Below are 23,160 nucleotides of genomic sequence, written 5' to 3' on the forward strand. Positions count from 1 at the left end.
TACAATTAGAATAAATATTATATACATAGTGTAATATTATTACTGTGTAAGTAGTATATATTATTATTCGTTTGTTGTCAAAAATATTGCTTTTCAGAAAGATGCTATATAACCAACTATAAAATGTAGCCTTCTTATGTAAGCGATAAGAGATCGCGTAGTTCTCAATTGTAAGTCAATTTTCGAGCGTTCGCCTCGTGCCAAGATGTTATTTCGAACATCCTTTATCGTGGCGCATCCTATTCTCAGCATGAATGGTACGCGTATATAACCCCTGGCTGTGGAAGTAGACAGCCTCTCGCGCACGCGGAAGTAGCTACGTAACCGCACGAGAAATAAAACAAAAATGAGAGTGTCACTTCCGTGCCATCTTCGTCGTCCTGTCTGCGATTGCAAGTGGTAGTAGTGAACGCGAAGTTTGTTCCGCCGTATGTATTGTTTTACTTCGTGTACGTAGCTTCTCTTATCTTATATTTTTGCGCTGATATATATTATAAGAAAAAACGCAGTTTTTAGTAACGATTTGTATAAAATGCTCGTCTTCGTAGGATCATTATAGATGTGTCTTTTTTTTGTAGTAGAGATAGGCTACTGTATCGTGTACTGCTGAATGAAGGATAAGGGTAAAGCTGATAATCTCTTTTATTCTTTTTATCGCGTTATCCAATCGGGTTTTATCTGGAAAAGAACTTCTATGTACTTTTATGATATCTCGAAATCTAGATTTCGTTTACGATATAACAATTTCTTTATTATTTCTATAACATCTTTGGATCTTTGAATAGCAGAAATAAAACTTTTGCGAATATGAATCGAAGATTTTCTTTTAACATTTTTTCAACCGATACAATAATATGAATTATATTTCGTCAACTAAATATCATGAATAAGTGCATGCGAAAAATATTTTCCATCGAATATCTCATTTATTTGCACACATGTTGTATATATCATGTATAATTTGCGTTATTCAAATATAGAAATTTCAATGGAACATATATTACCGGAATGTGCGCATTTATTGACAGATTTAGACATACATGACAATCTTATTATATGTATTTTCTGTGATTGTTTCAGTTCAAAAAGTTTATTGCAATTGCCATATTTATGCTGTTTTATTATATCCATTCTAGTGAAAAATATTATATGTAAAAGCAGAAAAATCCTAAAATTTATTTAAATTTAAATTAAATATTAAATATACAAATTTAAATGTGTGTTTGATATAAAATATAAATTTTAATTAATAGAAATATTAAAACTCAGCGATCTGATTGACTATCTTGAAAGTGTTTTTATTTCTTAAAATTACGAATTCAGTTGTATAGCAAATTTAACCTGCAAACGATCCCTAAAGTTTCATTCTCGCTGTCCATATTAAAGCAGTATTAAAAATTATTCTCGCTGAAGAAAGTAGGCGTTTATCGAGACAAGTTGCTCTCCTTCATTATTCATGGATTCAACCAGGAAAGATCGAGCTTTTACCTCTCGAGAAGCAGGAACGTTCCGTTGCCTCTCGATTTTTCGATGATGCTTCTTGCTTTGAATATTTATACTACTGTTTGTGATGATCGTAACTCTTGCTCCTCGTTCCTTTCCTCATCGCCGTCGTTACTTGTATATCTTTCTTTTCCAGCGAAACTTGGTGATTGTATTCAACGATTCTGCTCCCTCGTCTTTCTTTTTAGCGCTCTCGAAAAAGGACAGAGAGAATGAAAGAAAAAAATAAATGAGTTCACTACCGAGAAATGCGACGCGCTTTCTCGAGAAGATAGGGCGGTTACCCTTCGTTAAGGGCAAAAAGCTAATGCGAAGTTACGCGAGATTGGACTCCGATCGGCCATTTATACGACGACAATTGATCCTGGTTTTATCTGCTGTTGACTCGATGTTAAGCGAATAGCCCGTTCCAAGCCCCCTCCAACGACAAATGGCTATTGCTGACGTGCAACGCGCATCGGGTCGGGTCTACGGGATACAATACACATGTCGTCGGCACGTGAGCACGAGCGCGTGTATACGAACGCGCTTCTCTATACATTTCTATGTATACTACATGATGCAGTGTACAGTCGCGAAATTGCCACTTGAAGTGATGATTTTTTGTCCTGCCCCGACAGAGTAACACTCCGGAGTGTTATGCGGCCGACATACCAGGCGCCGCAACCTGTTTGTTACGTTAGACGTGGCAATTTGTTGCTTCCGAGTTGAGAGCTGGCCTTTTGGACCGAGAGATTTTCGTCCGCGTCACGATGAGAAGCGCTTCTTTCACCCATTCGTATCGAGAAATTGCGATCGATGATCGTAGTTGTATCCATCGATTTATCCTTCATGGGCTATCTTGTTTCGTACTTGCTCTTTTCTGCATCGTTTTTTTTTGCTCACTTTCCTTTTTCTTTTTTTTAATAGTTTGCATACTCTTCGCACCGTTGTTAAAGCACGAAAATAAATGTAAAAAGATACTAATGAAGAAAAAATTGATGCCCGCGAGCTGCTTTTTCTCTTTACTTAAAATTGCTCATTATGTTTAGATTACAATTAATCTTAAATTAATCAAAAATATTTTTTTACGAAGAACATGTATGGATTTATCGTCACTTTATTTAAATATATGAATTGAAGAAACTGCTTAGCTTAAGAAAATAATCAGCTTTACAGTTTTGATTTATAATAATTATCTTATAATACAATACGTAGAAATCTCTTAAAAAACAATTTACATAAGTTTTATCATGCTTATACAAGAAATGTTTAAAAATTACACATCAATATTTATCTAAATCAAACGAAATGTAATCATTAGTGACATAAACCGCATGCTTTGTTTCATAATATTTCATTTCGTGCACACAAATATATATTTATCGAAATTAAGATACTGCCTAACACATTGAAATGTATGTGTACAGCCGGAAACATGTGAGGAACTGCTGTAATGTGTAATTTCATTGCCAGTCAACGCGTAATGCCTTGCGTATGAAATCGTCGATACGAATTGGAATATGCGAATGCAGCGGTGTTATTATCTATGTAACGCAAAAGCTTCGGAATAATTCGCGTGTAAGTGGGAACTTGCGCGACGTACGTTCAAAAGCAATAATTACACGAATTGAAATGTACGGAATATCTAGTGGTGCCTAGGATTGGTATTAGTAAATCCCGCGGACGACGGTGTAGAGAAACGGCGTGGCAGCTATAATAAGAGAGGATGAAACCCCGTCGCGTGTACACCCCGTTACAGGAGTAATATTCATCGGAATATTCATCGCTTGAAGATATGCTAAATACTGTGAATTCGCTATCGTAAACGTCCCTGATCGTAGATATAACGATCTGCGTGTACGGATTTTAAGATAGAATAGTAACTGATTACTGGTTATATAGAATACCATAGCACTGATGGTATACACGAAATATACTCGGTAGTTTTTTGCATCACTTTATTTTGACAAAAGATCTCGGACGAAAATAGATCATTCTTGTTAATTATACATTAAGTCGATATATCAAGTTGTCTTTTCTCTTTTCACTAGTTATTAAAGTAAACGCGTCAATTTTAAACGTATTTTTAAAATTTCCTCCAAAATACATTTTACAAACAAATTTATGAATATGAAATCTTGCAAAGAGATTTTATTTCTTTTAAATTTAATAGTTTGAAAAAGAGAAATGTCATAAAAAAGCTTTAAAATTTATTCTTATACATTTAATATTTATATGCTATGCATATATACGTGTGTGTGTGTTGTATGTGTCTGCGCGCGCGCGTGTATATAGCATATACAAATACAAAACACATGAAATATAAATATGTATACGTATAACGTATACATAACGTATACGTATTTATATTAAAAAACCATTTTACATTTAAATAAAACTAAAATTTAATATATGGGGAGAGAAGCAGAAAACGAATTTTTCTGTATTTTTCATATTTGTTTATATACTAGAATATTACAAAGTACATTTATTTCCTTTTATTTATACATTTATTTCCATATATTATTTAATAAATTGCAATTTTAGAACGTCCAAAAATTTAAAAAAAGAAATGCCTTCTTTGAATATAAAAATTTAACGTAAAATAATAATGTTAAATTAATTTACACAAACAATTTTTAGATCAAACGAAGTTAAATTATATTTTTTAAATAAATATTAATTGTATATGCGATGTTGGCTAATCGAAATTAATTTGAAATGCGAAAAGACACAGAAGATATTAAATATTAAACTAGTATTAAATATTAAACTAAATATTAAATCTAAATATTAAATTTATATATTAGAAAATACTTTAAGATGATAACAAATAAATTATCATAAAACTATCGATTTTCTTGATATGTTACGTTGTTGACATGTAACCGTCTTGTTGTCATTCGAGTTGTGTGACTTGAACGAGAAGGTAATAATATGAGATTTTCTCCTCTCCGTTTATTATTGAATTCTTTTTCGAAACGTATCGTGGCAAATTTGCTATGATCATTATAATTAATGATTAATTAACTTTTCGTAAACGATGCATAATTATTATATATCGCGATGCTAAACCTATCTACCAAGTACATATTTTTCACGATTTATTTATTATTTCAAATAGAATTAAAGCGCGTGATATAAATAGGCATAAAAATAATAAATTATTTTGTTGCAATCTTTACGGATAATAATTACTTCTTTAACAATGCTTGAAATCAAATGTTTTTCGACACTAAACTTTTCGCTGATTTAAATTTAATTTGCTATTTGGATTGAGATCGCATAATAAGAATGCGTAGTAAAAGCAAATTACAAAATCAAGTAATTAATGTAATGAAAAGCATCATGTGTTTATTAATCGTTTAATTAATAATTAATATATGAGATGCAAAATACATTATATACCTCTCTCTTCCACACACACACATATATATATATTTTATAGTATATGAAATTTTGATAACACGGGAATTAACTGTGTTCGGCCTTGACGACGTAGCGCGCTATTGTTTACATGATACGACTCTGTTATTATTCGGTCGGCGACCCTCAAGCAGTGAAGTTGTGTGGTAGTAACCTTGCTTAAAGTTATTTCGTCAACTCAAAGTAGGATTCTCGCACAAAACGGATCGCTTCGCGATTACGAATTTTGGGAATGCGAAAGTGTCATGCAAAGTGTCGCGTGTTCAAATGCGAGAATGCCGTGCAAAGTGCCGCGGGTAATAATGAACTTTTCGCCAGTATAAAAAGTGAATCAATCTGCAGAATCTGACGAAAAGAAGATTTAGGAAAGGCATCGAGCGCCAGCAGAGCAATCCTGGAGTGAGTATTTGTATGTTAGTTGTTATATGTATAAACACTCCTAAGTCCTCTCCGTGCATTAATTCGATATCCGTTTATTAGAATAATTTAAACATAAAAGAATATTACAGAGAAATATTTGTATATAAATTCTGTATACATATTTTTCTATTTAAAAATTTTAGTTTTCCTACAGAATTTAAAATTATTAATTTAAAATTATTTCAATATATATCTGATTATTATGGTATGCATCAAATAAAAAATTTGACTCGTATAATAATTTTTTAAAATGTTAATTATTTTGAGTGTTATAATTGGATTTTGTACTTGTATGTTACATATCAATGTAGTTTTATTGTCATCAACTCCGCTGCGGCGTATTAATCAGTGAGTGACAAACTTTTATTTTGTGATAATGGATTTATAGCAATTTATAGCCATAGATATAGATTGTAGGTTATGAATTATAGATAAATCTGTTGCTTTACAATGGATGGGTTAGAACGAATTAGATGGAATAATACTTTTAGATTAGATTGGTTTAACAGATCAATTTGAATGATTATTAATAGCTTTTTTTCAAACACACGTATATTGCAAGAATAAGATTATTAATTAGACCATAAAATAAAATAAAAAGGACTAAAAAACATTTTTTTAATTGATAAGTATTATCTAATTTATCTAATTTATTTAATAAAAAATATTATTTTTATTAATTTTACATAATAATTTATTTTTATAATGTGCGCTGATTCTATTCTAATTCTTATAGCTCTTATTTATCTATATTCACAGAATTAGAAAACCTTGCTTTAACTAATGTAAAATTAAGTTATCAATTAATTGAATGACATGTAATGTGATAATAAACCATATAAAAGTTTGTTTATTATTATATAAGTTATAAAATTAATATAAATTTTATTTTATTACAAATTACATTTTATTATAAATTATATTGTGTTACTATAAACGTTTTAATCAATTTTGATTGTGCGATAATTTGACTCTATATTAGCTATAGAAAGTAAAGTAAATTCAAATAAACGTATAAGGAACGATCATAAAATCGCACATCATGAAGGAGTATAAAATGTTTATGTTTATGCGATATTTATCGCTGATGATAATTAATCAAAGTAATTCTTTTTCTCCCTTAGCTTTTAAATAGTTAGCTTTTAAATAAAATTAAAACTGGCTAAATGTCTAGAGCTAGCTAGATAAATATCAGGATCAACAAAAAATAGGTTTAATACTAGGCCCAAAGAATTGATAAGTGATGTACGATAAGTGACCAATAATAAATGGTCAGAAGACGTAGCAAAAGATGTAAGGTATTGAAAATATTTTTCGTTTGATCTACGTGTAATAATAAGTTATCAGGAATTTTGATGAATTTGTAAATTGCGATTAGAATATATTTCTCAAATTTCGATGATTATGTTTAGAACACAATTTCTTAGATTTCTGATGCCTTAACCAGTAATCAAAATTACTAGAAAATTAAGAAAAAAAATAAGATTATTGAAAGTGACAAATAAAAATAAAATAAAAATTAAATTTATTTTTTTAGGAAAATTAAAAAAAATCAAATTAAAATTATTTCATAGGACATGTAAGATAAAATTTATTTTTAGAAAAATTTTGAAAAATTAAAATTGAAAGTTAAAATTAAAATTATAAAAATTATAAAAAATTAAAATTAGATTATATTTAAAAGAAATGAATTTAAATATTTTTAGGGAAAATTCAAAAAATAAATAAACTTAATAATTTAATTCTCATTATTAATAATTTGTAGGCTTATTGAAGTGACAAATATTTATCAAAATATGTATAATATTTTTTCGAAAAGAATAAAATTATATAATAACAATTGCTCACAGTGACAAAGCCAATGATCACGAAAAAGAAGCATAAACTTGAAGGCTTTCGAGAGAACTTTTATACATTTTTGAGTATTGAATTATTATATCTTTTTTAACAGTGAATACAGTTAAATATATTTTATATGAAAGTTGCATTAATATATATATATATATATATATATATATATATATATATATATATATTTATGCAACTTTCTAATAAAAATAAAATTATAAATATGATTAATAAATAAATATATATATGTATATATATATATATATATATATATATATATATATATATGTGTATATATATATATATATATATATATTTATTAATCATATTTATAATTTTATTTTTATAAGACTTCAAATCGATACTTTTCAATATATTTGTTTTATATCACAATCAAATTTTTGGACCACTTTCTAGTTTTATATCTTAAAGACTTCTTATCTTTATAACCTTTGGAAATACCTCTTTTCATAAAACGCACAATTTTAAGCGAAAAATTCAGGTCACTTCTCGAAAGTAATACCTATAATCGTAGACGGAATCCTTTGCGAAAAAAATAAAACAAAAATTTTAAATCATATCATCACCTTTTGCAGCATGAATTGCATGATGTATTATACTTGTAGAAATATAAAACTTTTATAGAAAATATTTTCCCGGCAATGGAAAAAGTCAATAATTTTACAGAATGAATTAACTATTTAACTCAAAAATATATCAATATGATATCAATATGATATATATCATAATGATATGCAAGAAAATTAAACATATAAGTTAATAAATTTTTATATAAATTTTTATATACTTATATTCTTAAATTCTTATATAAATTCTTATATATTCTTATATAAATGTTAATAACAATATGTTAATAAATAATCTTAATAAACAATTTATATTAGTTTACATGTGCGAGATTAAATTTATACACATATAAGGTATCTCGTTTCAAGGGCGTTTCTCGTAAACCAAAAAAGTAAAGGTGCGCAAGAATTCCTTTTTCTCGAAGACATCGATTATCGTCGTCCTAGTAACGAATCGAGAGTGTCCGTTCGACTATTTTCACCGTCGTGTCTTCGGGATAAAAAAAAAGAAAGAGAATTCTCGAGAGGAATCATTTCAGTCGATTCATAAACCACATAATCTTCGCATAATCACGTTCGAATATATTTGTTCGTTAAATATTCAGCTTATTTTTATATTTTATTATCCTTTTTTTTTCGGGAGAAAACGCAGCATTAAAACATTACTTGAAAGAGCAGAGCAGAAAGGACATACAAATGAGGCAAAAAAATAAAGGAAAGACGAAGAAGGAACGAAAGAAAGATAAGCGCAATGTTTATTATATGCTTCAGGGAGGACTTCTTTTATGACTAAAATTGGACTCGCGATGGAGTTGTTACTGTGTCGACTTTAACGCATTCACATATAAATGACAGCGAAAAGGAGAAAATTGCGAAAATAAAAGAATCCTAAGACATAGAAAATATCGTATGGCCTTTTCTATTGTGGAAAGCAGCAAGAATTCTTTGGAAAAAGAAAAGTGTGTTTGCTACGTAAATACTCAAACTACTTTATTTACTTTCCGTTGAGGTGGAAATGTTTGAATTTGGTGTAATTCGTTGCCGGATATTAAGACTGAAATCTTTATATACATAATACACATATATACATATATACACGTACACACACACACACACGCGCGCGCGCGCGCGCGCGCGTATTTCTCATTATTGAACATCTCTCTTACATGTCGATGGGTAAGTGCATTGTACATGAAAGTGGCAAAAAGTTCCTTATATCATAGGTTAACCAATTGACCTAAATTGGAAACTTATTTCAGCAACGTATGACATTTATTCCGTTAATTTGATTAGAGTTATATCTATTGCATTAGATATCTTTTATTTTCTTCTGTGATTATATTATATTATTAAAAAAATTCACAAAATAAGGTCTTGTATTATTTTATTTTCGCGTATTTATATTGATTGTAACACACACACATACATACATACATATATATATATATATATATATATATATATATATATATATATACAAAGAGAAAGACTGACTTTTAATAAAATATAAAATTTTTTTACATTTGACAGTTTTTATGATCCCTTCATTTTGCATATAGATGCTGCTGGAGAGAGAAATACGATTTTAACACGGAGACCGTGGTGAGGTACGTCAGTCGAGCAATGGAGTCTATTTATGTGCATTAAATTATGAAGCAGAGAATGGGTATACATAAACGCGCCAATCTGCATACATGTATGATCAACAATGATCGCGAACTGAATTGCATATCCACAGAAATATTTCCATTTGCTTGCGCGTAGATAGAGAGGAGGAGAGAAGATAGACAAGATCGCGGGTAGAGGAATAATATTTATCTTACAATCGGTGCTTCATTATGAACCTCTGGTACTTTTACGAAGCTCTCATGGACGTTCGATTGTCGTTCGCACGGGAATTCACGCAATTCAAGCGCAACACGTTTCGTATTGTTTTCCTAATGCGTATGCAAGTGTAGACTCTTCCGCATTTAGACCGCGACAGGCCAAACGTGAAATGAAATTTCACGGCTCGTTTCCGAAGCGATCGCTTTATCACTCAGTGACACCTCAGTGATACATATGTCTGTAAATTATTATTGTATCATCCATGGTTTATTATCGCGTAATTGCACGTGTCCGTACGCAAAGCGTACTTTAGCGATTGACATGAATGCAAGAGTTGGGTGGTATGTTTTTTTTACGAGGACGATTCTTAAATACACTCACGGTAAAAGAAAAACCTTTAAAGTTTTATTCTATGTTTGCGCGGTATATTTACCGTGTAACGTATACCGAATACATCAAGCGTCGTACATATTTTATTATATGAAAATGTTTGAAATATACTAGTAAAAGCTTTCCTTTCATAAATATAATGTAATAATACGAGCTAGAGGAGAGAGAAAAAAATCCTCGTGTCTTTCATATTTAAAACAATATATATAACATTTTTATGATTTTTCTTTAAAAACTAATAAAAAATTAATATTTTATAATAATATGCAATTTTTTAGTATGCAATTTTAATAACCAATTTTAATTTTGCTAATAACAGTGTAATTAAAATATCCAGTCAAGTTTGAACTGCGATATGTGATCACATTTTCGATATGAAAGAGAAAAATGTCCAAACTCGCAGAATAATCAAACCAAGCTTTTATTAACGAAATTCCTCGCTTCTGGCACGCAGATTATTCTTCTCTCGCGCAGGAAAAGATTTATATTTGCATAAATTATCCCGAGATGGTTAACGCTTTACTAACACGTCAGTCACTACGAGCTAACGCCGCCGCGTAATCACCGTGTAATTCGAAATTCCGCTTAATCGCCCTTACACCGCAGCACCCCACGCGGAAAGGATACTTCAAACTCTTACAAAGTTCATCGTTTTGAAATTATCCGGAAGCGTTCGTCGAAAGGAGCTGGACGCACGAAGAGAATTCGCACGCCCGATGGAGCAGGAACGAATCCGAATGATGTCGCTTTGCCCGTTGAATTAGTAGATTATCACCATGCTCGAAAAGACATTGGGAGGCGAACGAGCATTCTAATGGCGTCGTGGATACGCCACTGTTCCCCCAGTCTTCCAGAATTGCAGTGAATTACGAGTACTAGGAATTCTTAAAGCTTCTCACGTAATGAGAGTCTCCAGGATATAGGGAACAGAGCGCTTTCCAGCTTCGAAATTCATTAACGGACCTTATTTTCTTCATCCTCTCCTTTCTCTATGCTTCTGTCTTGTTCTCCTCTATCCTCTTTCACGATCTATCCTCCCTCTTCCCCTTTTTGTCCGCGTCTCATTTTCCCTTAGTCGCAGTGTGTGCGAAATGTTGCACTTGCGCCACCCGCTTAATGGCATTTTTATAGGTTTACTTGTTTCTCACTCAGCGAGAGCGGACACGCTGATCGACCGCGCTAATTATTTCCGGAGATAATCGAAAGAGTGGACACATTCTCTCTTTGCTTTCTGACAAAGAGAGCTATCTGAATTGTACGTTACATCATAACGAAACAGAATAGACTTTGCGATTACTCTTTAATAATTAAATGGCTTATTACTGGAGAGAGGGAAAAGGTAAGGGAATAATGGTCTGTTTTCTAATTACACTTTGCTGATATAAATTTTTAATATAAGAGAAGATATTTTAATATAAATATTTTTTTTAATAAATAATTTTTTTTATTATTTTTAATTTAAATATTTTTTTATGCATATATATAAATAAGAGATTTTTCATCATACGATAAGACTTACTCTTTTATATTGTAGCTGTAAAGTAACTTTTTATGTATACCTAGGAACTTTTGGACTTGTTATTAATGTATGAAATAAGCAAGTTTTTTTTTCTAATTAATTATAGATTTTATATACGTATATATTTAAGCAAGATACGTTCTGACATTATCAAGTTTTGCTTTTGCAGCTTCTAACTTAGTTCAGGTATTTCCCTGATAGACAATTCGAGTGATTTAAGACGTCGCTTAAAGTTTCGTGCACGTTTTTATCGAAGCACTCCCGTCATGGAGAAGTGAAAGTCATCGTCAGAAGCAGAAGAAGCGTGTCGGTTTCTTTATATCGAATCAGTTCGCGCGATCTATTCGTAAATTCCTTCGAGTTAACGATTTTCGAGCTATGGTGGACGCGGAAATCATTGCCTAACGATGTCAATGTTTCTACGATCTACGTCGGAAAGCAGTTAGAACTTTCTGATCGAAATGGTTCTTCACGGTAGTTTCAATTGGAGTGAATCGGAACTTCCACTTGGAAAATGGACCCTGATTTAACTGCGATTGGTACATTGTCGACTTCTTAAAAGTTTGTTGCTGATGTCCGTTGATAAATTTACGGTTCTATTGTTGTTCAAGTTATACATCTATGCTTAAGTGTGACACTTACGATAATCAAATAGGATTGATACGCTACGAAGTATAATTCTGAGTTTGCAATAAATTGTAATAAATTCCTCGATTCAGTTCATGTAACGAGAAATGAAATTTAATAATTAAATTAAAGTTATTGTTATATAATGTTTAAAATTACCTGTTCAAAGCAATCTAGATAAAAACAAACATGCAATATAAAGATACAAGAACTACAATCATTATTTTTACAAAAACCAATAGAGATAAAGTTATAAATTAATATATTCAATAATGGGTAGTAATATAATTTTTTTAAACTTTCTCTGATTGTTTTTCTATAGAATTTTTAATTATATATTACAAATATATAACTTTTTCTATTGAAAAGTTATCATACGGGATAATTAATTATATTAAAAAAAACAATTCAAATTATAAAATAGACAAATAATAAGTTATAAATCATATATCATGCTTATATCTTTAAATTACATATGGTTCAATAATGTCGGTTGTCACTTAATTTGAGTTTATATATTTTTATTTATTAAAGTCTTTCATGTGTTAAAATATTATCACTTATTCAATAGACTCTGTTCGCGCGTTGAAATTTTGATGTATCGTCGTGCTTTCTTTATCTTTCTGCGAATTTAATCTTTAGTCAATGCGACCATTTGAATATATTCACTCAGTCGTGGCAATATCGGCTTGCCGATGCCGTTGTTGGAATTCTTCGCGTGAAATATGTATATTCGTATTCTTGTATGGAAATGAGAGTCTCGAAGTTTAGCGCGCCAACAGAGCCGGCAGATGGAAATACAATTTTTTGGTGCGACCGGATTAAGGCGTGCGTGCGGTTTGATTCGAGGGATGTGAATGCTGCCTTGGAAAATTTCAATAAAAGTTTTCATCAACTACAATATCTTTTACTGCTCGGCATCACATCTATGACTAAGAGCCGAGTCGATTGCTTTTCAATAAATTCAAGCCATCAAATCTGTGAGATTGCGTTTTGGGTGAAGGGTAAACAAATATATATGAATAAAATATCAATTTAGCTATCAGTAAAACTTTACAAAATCCTTATTAATGTTGAATATCAATATTGTAATAAATTTTAATATAAGTATATATTTCACTTGAAAAAAATTCTTTAATTGTAATGGATAGTTGAAAGAATGTTCTTTATTATTTATAGACAAATTTTGCTTATTTTTTTAGTAAATAAATTTTATTTTTGTAAAATCTATTTATTTTGTAATCTATTTTGTAATCTATTTTCAAAATTATTTAAAGTTATTAAAGAGAAAAATATTAGAAAACAAATATACAAAAGAAAGTACAATTATTTACTTTTGAAATAATATGTGCGTTAATATTTCATAGCAAGTATTATTAATAATATTTAATAGAAAAAGGATAGAGAGAGAGTATTAAATATAAATAAAAAAATACGAATCTGAAGTTAAGATATATTATTCTTAATAGCATAAATATTAATTATTAGTGTACTAATTAGAAAATAAAAACTGAAATGAGAAAATATAAAGAAATATAAATAAAATAATGAAATAAAGAAATATAAATGCTACTACAATTAACATAAAGATAAATTTTAATAAATTTTAATAATTTAAGTAAATTAATTAATTTTAGTAAATTATAAATAGATTACATAGTTATAAATGGAGTATATAGTTTAACTGGGTGTAGCGAAATAAAATAAAAAACGTATTTTTTAATTAAAAATTAATACTCTTCCAATAATAATTTATTCAATTTAATTTGGTAGAATCCTTTCAGAAGAAATAATAGTCCACACATAAATATGAAGTTGCTCAAAGCTTGTGTCTCGTTCTCAACTTTGGTCCCCAGGTAACACTATGTTTGATGGAGTCATCGTCGAAATCCGAGGTTTCCGCTTAAATCCGTGATACCGCAGACGCTGCGTCGACCCTTCTTAGTAAATGATGATAACCGAGACTCGTCTGGCACTCCACCCTCGTATAGACACATTACTTCGGGAGGGATAGCGTTACACACTTGGGGACATTTCTACACCTACCTTCGTCGTGTTCTCACTTTAGCGAGGAAATTCGCACGTAGCTTTAACTGCGGATTTCTAACGAGCCGCGACTGTTTACGGAGCGCGAAGGCGTAACGAAATAATCGTTGTACGGGTATAGTGCGAGATTCGAACCGCTGAACGTGTGGTTATCCTTCGTGAGCGACCAATAATTTCCAGTTGTGTAGATTGTGTAGGTAAAAGTGTGTGCACATGGAAATGCACATATGTGTAGATATGTATAGGATGTATAGGAGAGAATTTCGGTAGATTTCTCTGTGATTACATGTACATATATGTCAGCCGCGTTTTGAGGACCAATTCCGTGCATTTGTGTATTGTTTCGGCATAAATCAAGTTTAACGCTGTTAATTTGCGTGACTGAAAGTGTCGCAGAGATGTTGACATTATTGTTCGATAATGCTGCGCACTAGAACTTAATGCGGCCACATTGATATTCTAGTACTTGACAGTAATTTGTTCTTTAATGTAGTTAGATTTCTGAATACAGTATAAGTTTATACATAGATAATTAAAATATATATTTTTGTTATTGCACTTTATGTTTTACTTACTGTTATTGCTCTTTATACATTTATCGAGACAAATATGAATAAGAATAACAGATGGTGAATCTTAATATTAATATTAGGGTAAAATATAATAATTTTTTATATTTTTACTTCGAAGCACCTATAATAAAAATTCTATTTTAGAAAGCATTAACTGAAATGATATTGATATTTCAGTCTTTCAGGTTTCAACAGTTTTTTTGCTATTTAAGAGTTAGTGTTTGCTCGGGACCCAACGAGTGGGCTAACGAATGAGTTCAAAGGTTTCGCGAAAATTCCAGTTCCGTAATTAATTTAAGAGCAAACGATGAAATTACTTTCCGTGGTGCGGCAGCCTGTAACGTTTTGAAACTCAATATCTTCATTGAGCTTTGAGGAAACATCTTAAAAAATATCTGTCAAACTCGTATTTGCTGCTATATAGTTTGTTATGTTATTCAAAGAAATAATATTCAAAAGCCCAGTCTTTTTCGTTAATGATTCCGTAAATGTGACAAATTTATCACAATCAGAACATATATTTTTTACCTTGATTATAAAGATTTTTCTTAATAGAAATTAGAATTATTAAAAGTTTTTGTATACAAGTAGCAAGGTAATTATTAAATTTACTTGCTTTATGCAAAAGGATGTATATAAAGGATATAAAATGTAATAAAACATAATTATTTTATTAAATTATTTTATTAAATTATTTTATTTTACAAATAAAAAATTAATAGAATTATTATATAATTCAAATCAAATAAAAATATATATTACATATTAGAATGTTACTTTATATATTTTTATATTCTCTTTATATATCTCGTTTAATATTGTTTAAGGAAAAAAGTTAATTAACGCGGAAATTTCAAAATTCTGATTTCCATACCTTTGTATGTGTGTTTACGTACTAATAGTTGTTTATTTTAAAGAAAATAGTTTTGTTTATAATTTTTGAGTCCTTATAATTGAAGGGTATAATAGCACGAGTTTATCCCAACAATGCTCATCATGCAATTTTAACAACATGCTAATTAAAAAAGAAAGACTGAAAATAATTAACTGTTTGACAATACGGAGATGATTAAATATGTCATAAAATACATATCTGATGGATCTCATCAAAAGATTGTTTTCGAGTTAACATAAGTATGCATTCACTCTGTCCATATGTGTATAGTCGCTGTTCTGTTTAATTTGTAAGTTTATATATCATGAAGTAGCAATTGCTTTGAATTAATTGACAAATATGCAGAATCATATCTGTGTGTGTGTTAGAAATATAATCTATGTATATATCTCATGTTTGGAAATAAAGAGATAGGAAAAAGTATATAAATTAAAATTTATAAATTTACGTTTAAACAGCGGAATCATAGCGAAAATTAATTAAAAATAAAATATTATATAAAAAAGCAATTTAAAATAATTAATTTTTCAAAAATTTAATTATTAATAATTAATTTCTCAAACATTTAACGAAATATTATTTATTTTATGATCCGCTATGATACTTCTTTGTCAAACAAAAATAATTTCTTTCCTTCTGTGTAAACGCAGCTTACTCATGAAGAATTATTCGAGCTTGATGAAGTATGCATATATTTTGCATAATTCGTATAAATAATTCCGCTTATATTTTGATGACCCGGTAATGAAGAAATCCACAACAGCCATCCAATGTCTTGCACTTTCTCGCCACGTAAAGTCGTCGGCATTTTGCATGCTTAAATTCGTCGTTTCTCTTTGCTCTCTCTTGCAGTTTTATCTTTCATTTCTTTTCACATCTTCTCGTTTCCATGCTTCTCGTATCTTTTCTCCTTTCCACAACACATTTCATTTTTCAGCCACTGTTTTGCGCATGAACTTTTTCAATGTCTCTACATGTTCACTTGCTTTCTCACACATATTCCTACGTAATTACATGTATATATATCACACACATTTTATATATATATATATATATGTACGCTATTATAAAGACATCCACGAAATTCGCTTCCACAGTTTCATTTTTCGGCCACTGTATTGTGTGCGATCTTTTTCTTCCATATATACAAAATGATCTACAAAGCGACCGTTCACTATAATTTTTTGAAAATTAACAATAGAAAAAAAGTAAGAAAAAAAGTTGAATAGCATAATCATTACGTTTCTATAATCTTATTTTGTCCTTGAATAATGTACATAAAAAAGTGTAATTGTATTTTTTTTCAATGTAAATATTGAGTTAAATTTGTTCAAACTGATTCTCCTGAACAATCTGCGTATAAAAGAATATAAGAAATATTGTATATGAAAAATTTCGTATATACGCGATTAATTGAAAATATTAATTATAAATAAAAATCATTAAAGATCATTGAAACCATTGGTGATTTAATTGTATTTTAAAAGATATCATAGAAAAATTATTAGCTGTAAATAGTTTTCTTTAAATATCTTTATTAAATAGTTTAATAGCGCGCATTTTCTAGTGACAAAAAGATAGGAAATACTGTCGCAGAAGCGGATGACATTCATACGAATCGCAACCGTTTGCATTTCAGAGTTATAAATGTTTAAGTGTTTTTCCGACTTTCCCAGCGAATAAAAGCAAAACGAGAAAGCTACGCAGGCGGTTTTTGTAGTTCCAGGAAGTTTCCGAGGCGTGAAGAAAAGTCCCGCTCAGGCTCTATTAGTAATTTCTAACTCAGTCTCTTCTATTTTTTTCGTTTTATTTGCCTTTTTATGCCAATTATAACGCCGAATTTGTATGCCCGCAAAACACTACACTACTAACTATATATATAGTAGTGTAGTATTTTGCGGGAATATAATTGGCGTTATAATTGGCATAAAAAGGCATATATATACATACACACACATATATACATATACACAATGATATATAAATTACATTTTCCACAATGGAATCGATGTCATGAAAAGTGTATTTTCGCATACAAATAAAATAAATTATGTGCATTCTCTCTTCTACTTCGCAATTTTGTTGCTTAAAATAACTCGACAAAAAGAATTTTTCTTCCATGTGTTTAACTTTAAAATGTTGTTATTATATGAAATATTTTTCCGATATTTTTTGGCTGAAATTTTTTTTTCTTTGGAATTCTTCTTCATTAATTAGTTTCGAAAATCAGATTCAGATTAATCAATTAGTCTCGTAATAAAAAAAAAGCTTTTATTTCATGTATGATGATAATTTACACATTTTTTCACCTCTCTTGATGAACAAAACAACAAGCGTACCCACGAAATGTACGAGGAGTATGCGATTACAAGTCCTGGAAATCTGTTTTTATCGTGCACCGTTACATCGATTTTTCGTGGAATTATCGCCGCACAAGCGTAAGTCTCGTGAGCGTACTCGATTTATGAATGGAAAAGTCGTGTGCGGGTGGAATGGGATAGGTAGTGGCTACTATATGTATACGTAGTACAGCATGTACATAACTAATAAATTCAGTCACGTGAAGTTCGTGAGAAAAATTCAAACATTCAATTATACACGTAATTATTTTTTGAAATATTAATTATTAATTTTAGACTGTATATTACAATTTTTTTCCGTTTCTGAGAAACAATATTAAATCTGCATTAAACGAATAAAATTGTTATTTAATTAAACTCTCTTCTAATTATCAAAATATGCAATTTTACCTATAAGAGTTACTCATAAAATAAGCAGTCATAAAAAATCAACGCAACGCGAAGAGATAATAAGAGATAATATTTAATATATTTGAGTATCGATTATATTATTTAAAAAAATAGATATATTTATATCTTACAAATCTCAATGTTATGTATTGCAACTCTACTGTTACATATCTAATACTGATGAATGCTAAATGATCAAAGTAATTGATTTATGTTATATCAAATATACAGCATATATATATACCATATATATACATACATGCACACGCAAATAAAAGTAATATATACAATACTTATGTACAATATTAAAATATACATACATGTATAAACACATATAATTTTGTTATAAATAAACATTATCTTACATACATTGATGCTACATAGATAACTAATAATTATCATTAATCATGGTTAAACAAATTTGAATCATTTTGGCAATGAGATGTACATACGCTAAGTTAAATTGGACGAACTCTATTTGCGTCAATACTATCAATCGATTCCATGTTTTTTCGCTTTAAGCTCTTATTCGAAATTAACTTTTGTTCGAAATTATTGTTAATATCCAAACTCGTTGATTCGAAGTGCGATTCTCGTACGAAATGGAATATTGATTCGTGATTGTGGAATTCGGGAGTACTATATAAAGTGTCGCACATCCATTTCCATTGTGTGCCGGAGATCGTCGCGTCTTAATTAGTTTGGGAATGCCGTGCAAAATGTCGTACGTCCGTCTTTATCATGCTGTATAATGAACATGATAAACTATATTTCGTGAGTGAATGTAAAACAAGCTTTGATAATCTAAGAGAAAAAGGAGACCTAGAGAAAGAGAGGGGGGGGAGAGAGAGAGAGAGAGAGGGTGGGAGGGAGAAGGGAGGGAGAAGAGAGGGAGAAGAGAGGGAGAAGAGAGGGAGAAGAGAGGGAGGAAAGGAGGAGAACATTGATCTTGGAACATTCTTGGAATGAATAACTCACATTATTTACATATTATTTTTATCTTTCTTTATTATCTGCATGCATGCGTCTGTTCCCGTTCATTTAATTTATATTTCAGGTAATTGAAATAAAAATTAGAGAAATAAACTGTTATTCTTGCTTATAAAAGCTTATACTTAAAGAAAATAGTTTTTTGTCGGAAATGATATAATTGTTCCTTCCATTAATTATTTCATTATTCGTTTATATTATTTATAACACAATAAGATCCATATTATACAACGCTATATTATAATAATTACAAAATGTTATTATTGTACGTATTAAATATAAAATTTGACATTTAAAAACTAAATAATCTAAATTATGCAAGATAAGTAGCCAATACTAATCAAAATGTACGAGATATGCATAAAGATAAAGCATATTTCTTTGCATATTTATGTGTGAATTGATAATAGAGACAGAAGAACTAGTGCTATTGGTGTATTCGCAAATTAAATTAGAGAATATTCTCTAAATCCTACGTAATCGCAAATTCCCGTTGATTTAGTAAAATAAGATAGCTAAGCCATTAAAATTGTTAGAAATATTAGAAGAATATTAGAAATATTATAGTTAAAATATAATTAAGAAAATTAAAGATATCAGTGAATTAGGATTATTATTACAACTATAGGAATATTAGGGCTATTAGAATACTAAAATTTGAAACTACAATTTAAAGCCGCAAAATTAAATTAATTTCAGGAGAAGCTTTGAACATTTATATTTATATGTTATTTATATGAGTATTTTGAAATATTAATTTTATTATAAAAATTATATATGTTATAGATATTTACACATACATCTCTACGTTACATTTTGTACACGTATATGACATATATTATATGCACTATCATAAGAGTAATCTTGAAAGTTACACCTTCATTCAACTATGGTTCCATCCTTCAACTACTATGTCATGTGTTCTATTTTTTTCCATCCGTATAAGCTCGTAGGCATATACATCTATGTCATTCTGCCCACGTGTACAATATATATACCATACGCACGTGTATACACTACTATAAAAATAGTCTCAAAAGCCTTTCTCCACTTGCAAGCAAGATCTTTCCCTTTTCCTCGAGGCTCTTTCTCGCTTTTTCGCACGAACGAAAAAAGAACGAAACAAAAAAGGAGACTGTCTGTGTGTTTCTGCGCTATTTTAGAGTCAACGCGGCACTCGGCGTCAGCAAGCCGACTATATGTGTGGAAGATTACCTTATTTGTTACGTCTTTCTAACAAACCACAAACATCCACTGAGAGTTGAAACGGCGGAAGAGTGGAAAGGATACTCATGGGAGCCCCTCTGTCGACCGACTTGCAGGGAACAATGGCAGTAGTGTGAGAATTTCGTGAATTGGGGCGAATTCTATTTTGATAAAGCTCTGTATCGTTGACAAGTTACTATGCTAAACAATATTTTCCAATTTTTCGAATAAATTGATACGTTAAAAAAAGAAGCAAAAGATTTTTTAATTTTTATTGTACATTCATATATCCAATTATTTTATTTATATCTAAAAGTGTCATGTGCAAAAGATCTATAAATATTATTTATAAAAATGCGCAAAAGAGAAACATGATTTCATATCACAAAGGAAATAATTTTCGTTTCTTTCTCAAATAATGTTTACAAATTTTTACGAATTTTTTATATTTTTTTATATTTCATACACACATATTATATTAAAGAACTTGACAATTCGTTAAATAGCTATAAAGATAGCACTCCGAGCGGCGTTTCATTTCTTTTCGGCTACTCATCTCAAGAATAGCACGTGAGGAAAAGGAGCATTCGAGATTGAAATTGTGGGTGGTTATAAGGAAAGGGATAAAAGTTCGCGCGGTCCACACTGATCCTGCTAGACATGTCAAAGTGAATCTCTCGCAGCTTGTACGGGGATTTCCTGAACGATCGATCTGTCTCCGGAGATATATCCAGGAAATGAAATTTCTGGTGTGGAATGCTAGGACGACTTCGCAAGGGCCAGTGCATGGGGATGTGCTTATCGCGAACGGTCAACTTCTAAGCCTATCACATGGTCGAACATCCCTTTTCGTCAGGACATTGATAGAAAAGATCGCACAGAGACGACAGAGACGAGAGGATGATTGCTACATATTAGGAAATCGATTAATATTAAATTTTATGAGACGTGTTCCCACAGTACGTTAACTCTAATTTTGCCCATATCTCGGCGATGCGAGCAATGTGAAAAGTAAAGGAACTTTTAGTAATTTTCCAAAAACTCGTGATATTCTTATTGAAGGGTAACACAAGGTCTCGTTCGTCAATTTTAAGTTTGATAAGCGTAGTTGTTAGAGTGTTCTAGGGTATAATTTAACTGAATCGTTTCTGACACGCATCACGTTATTATCGAAAAGTACATCTGATTATTTATAGACTTACAATCTGGCACGCCCCTGCGTGCTTTGTTATCAATTTGTCGTCTGATTCTTTGAAACGACATAAATTTCTGAAAAAATGATTTGCAAGATTTTATCTACGTGGGACATATTCTATTCTTTGTATTCATATTTTATATCCTAAATCTAATATTTTTTGATGTAATACATTTATATTTAATATTTTTTATTAACTTCACCCACAACATTATTCTTATACATTTATGTCGACACCAGGATATCTGGTACATATATTTGACGCAAATTTGCTATTTTATTGCAGCACTAAAAGCTCACGTACGAAAACTAATCGTATATTTCGTGCGGAGATGTATCATTTTGACAACTACAATAAAATATCATTTCGCGGTAACGATATACGCGCTACTGTAATTTCCGTAATACTATATATTATAGTGCATGCACTAATAAACCACAGTTTCATTTTAGTAAATAGTAATATCATTTCCTGCAGGTTGGAGATGAGTATATTCTAAAAACTATTGTTAATAAATATATGTGCATCGAAGAATTTAATAAACATTTTTAGGACACATATCTTTAATAGTTTTTGTAATATATAATCTGTTTATATATATTATATTAATATATATATTATATTAATATATATTATATTATATTATATTATATTTATATATTATATTAATTTTATATAGTTATATTAAATATAATATAAACCAACGAAACATTTGACATATTGAAGACACTTGTTTCTGTTATACTTATCATGTTAACATTTTTCTATGAAATTACTTATTGACTTATGAAATTTTAATCAAAATAAAAACATAACGCTATTAGACGATTATATTAATTATTAGATACAATCAAATTACACGAGGCAATCTTAAACTATTTAGAAGATGTTATTATAATGCAAAATCACAGATTGAAATCAGAGTTACGTGTAAGTCACGTACTCGGGGGAGCGCGATGCGTGCTGTAATTAAAAAAGGGCGTGTGTGACGTTAACCTTTTAACGTCGCAGGACAAAAGAATACATATTTCTCCGTCATTAATCCGACGTTCTACGCAACGTGTCGACGGGGGAGCGACTTTATCGTCCCTCGGCGAACGGGCTCTCATGTTTGAAAAAGATCGTGCGGTAATTTTGCGCGACGTTTAATCACGTTAATGGGCAAAAAGCGTTATCGCCGGCATGCAAAGCAGCTCGCCGTCTGAAACCCGACTTCCGGTTTATCAGGGACTGTCACGCGACCAAATGTACAACGGACACCGAGGCGACGTGTGTCGCGTGACTGCTACAACGTGCACTTACCTCATTATGTGAGGTCGGATGTGATCCCGCACGCATTACATTAATGAAACTTGAATTAAGCTGATTGCGTTCCT

At 30.3% G+C, this 23,160-nt stretch overlaps 1 protein-coding gene across 1 annotated transcript in view; it reads left to right on the forward strand.

The window, feature by feature from the left end:
- Nucleotides 1–5,029: 5,029 nt before the first annotated feature.
- Nucleotides 5,030–23,160, forward strand: part of LOC145967536 (cytochrome P450 4C1-like) — an 81,139-nt gene continuing 63,008 nt past the window's right edge. Inside the window, exon 1 of the mRNA XM_083092531.1 lies at nucleotides 5,030–5,310. The gene's annotated coding sequence lies outside the window, so the exon portion shown is untranslated. The remainder of the gene's footprint in view (nucleotides 5,311–23,160) is intronic.

The sequence above is a fragment of the Camponotus vicinus genome, unplaced genomic scaffold (genome assembly GCF_025532165.1).
Source record: "Camponotus vicinus isolate PSW18456_S1 unplaced genomic scaffold, iyCamVici1.0 SCAF_2, whole genome shotgun sequence".
Classification (NCBI taxonomy): domain Eukaryota; kingdom Metazoa; phylum Arthropoda; class Insecta; order Hymenoptera; family Formicidae; genus Camponotus; species Camponotus vicinus.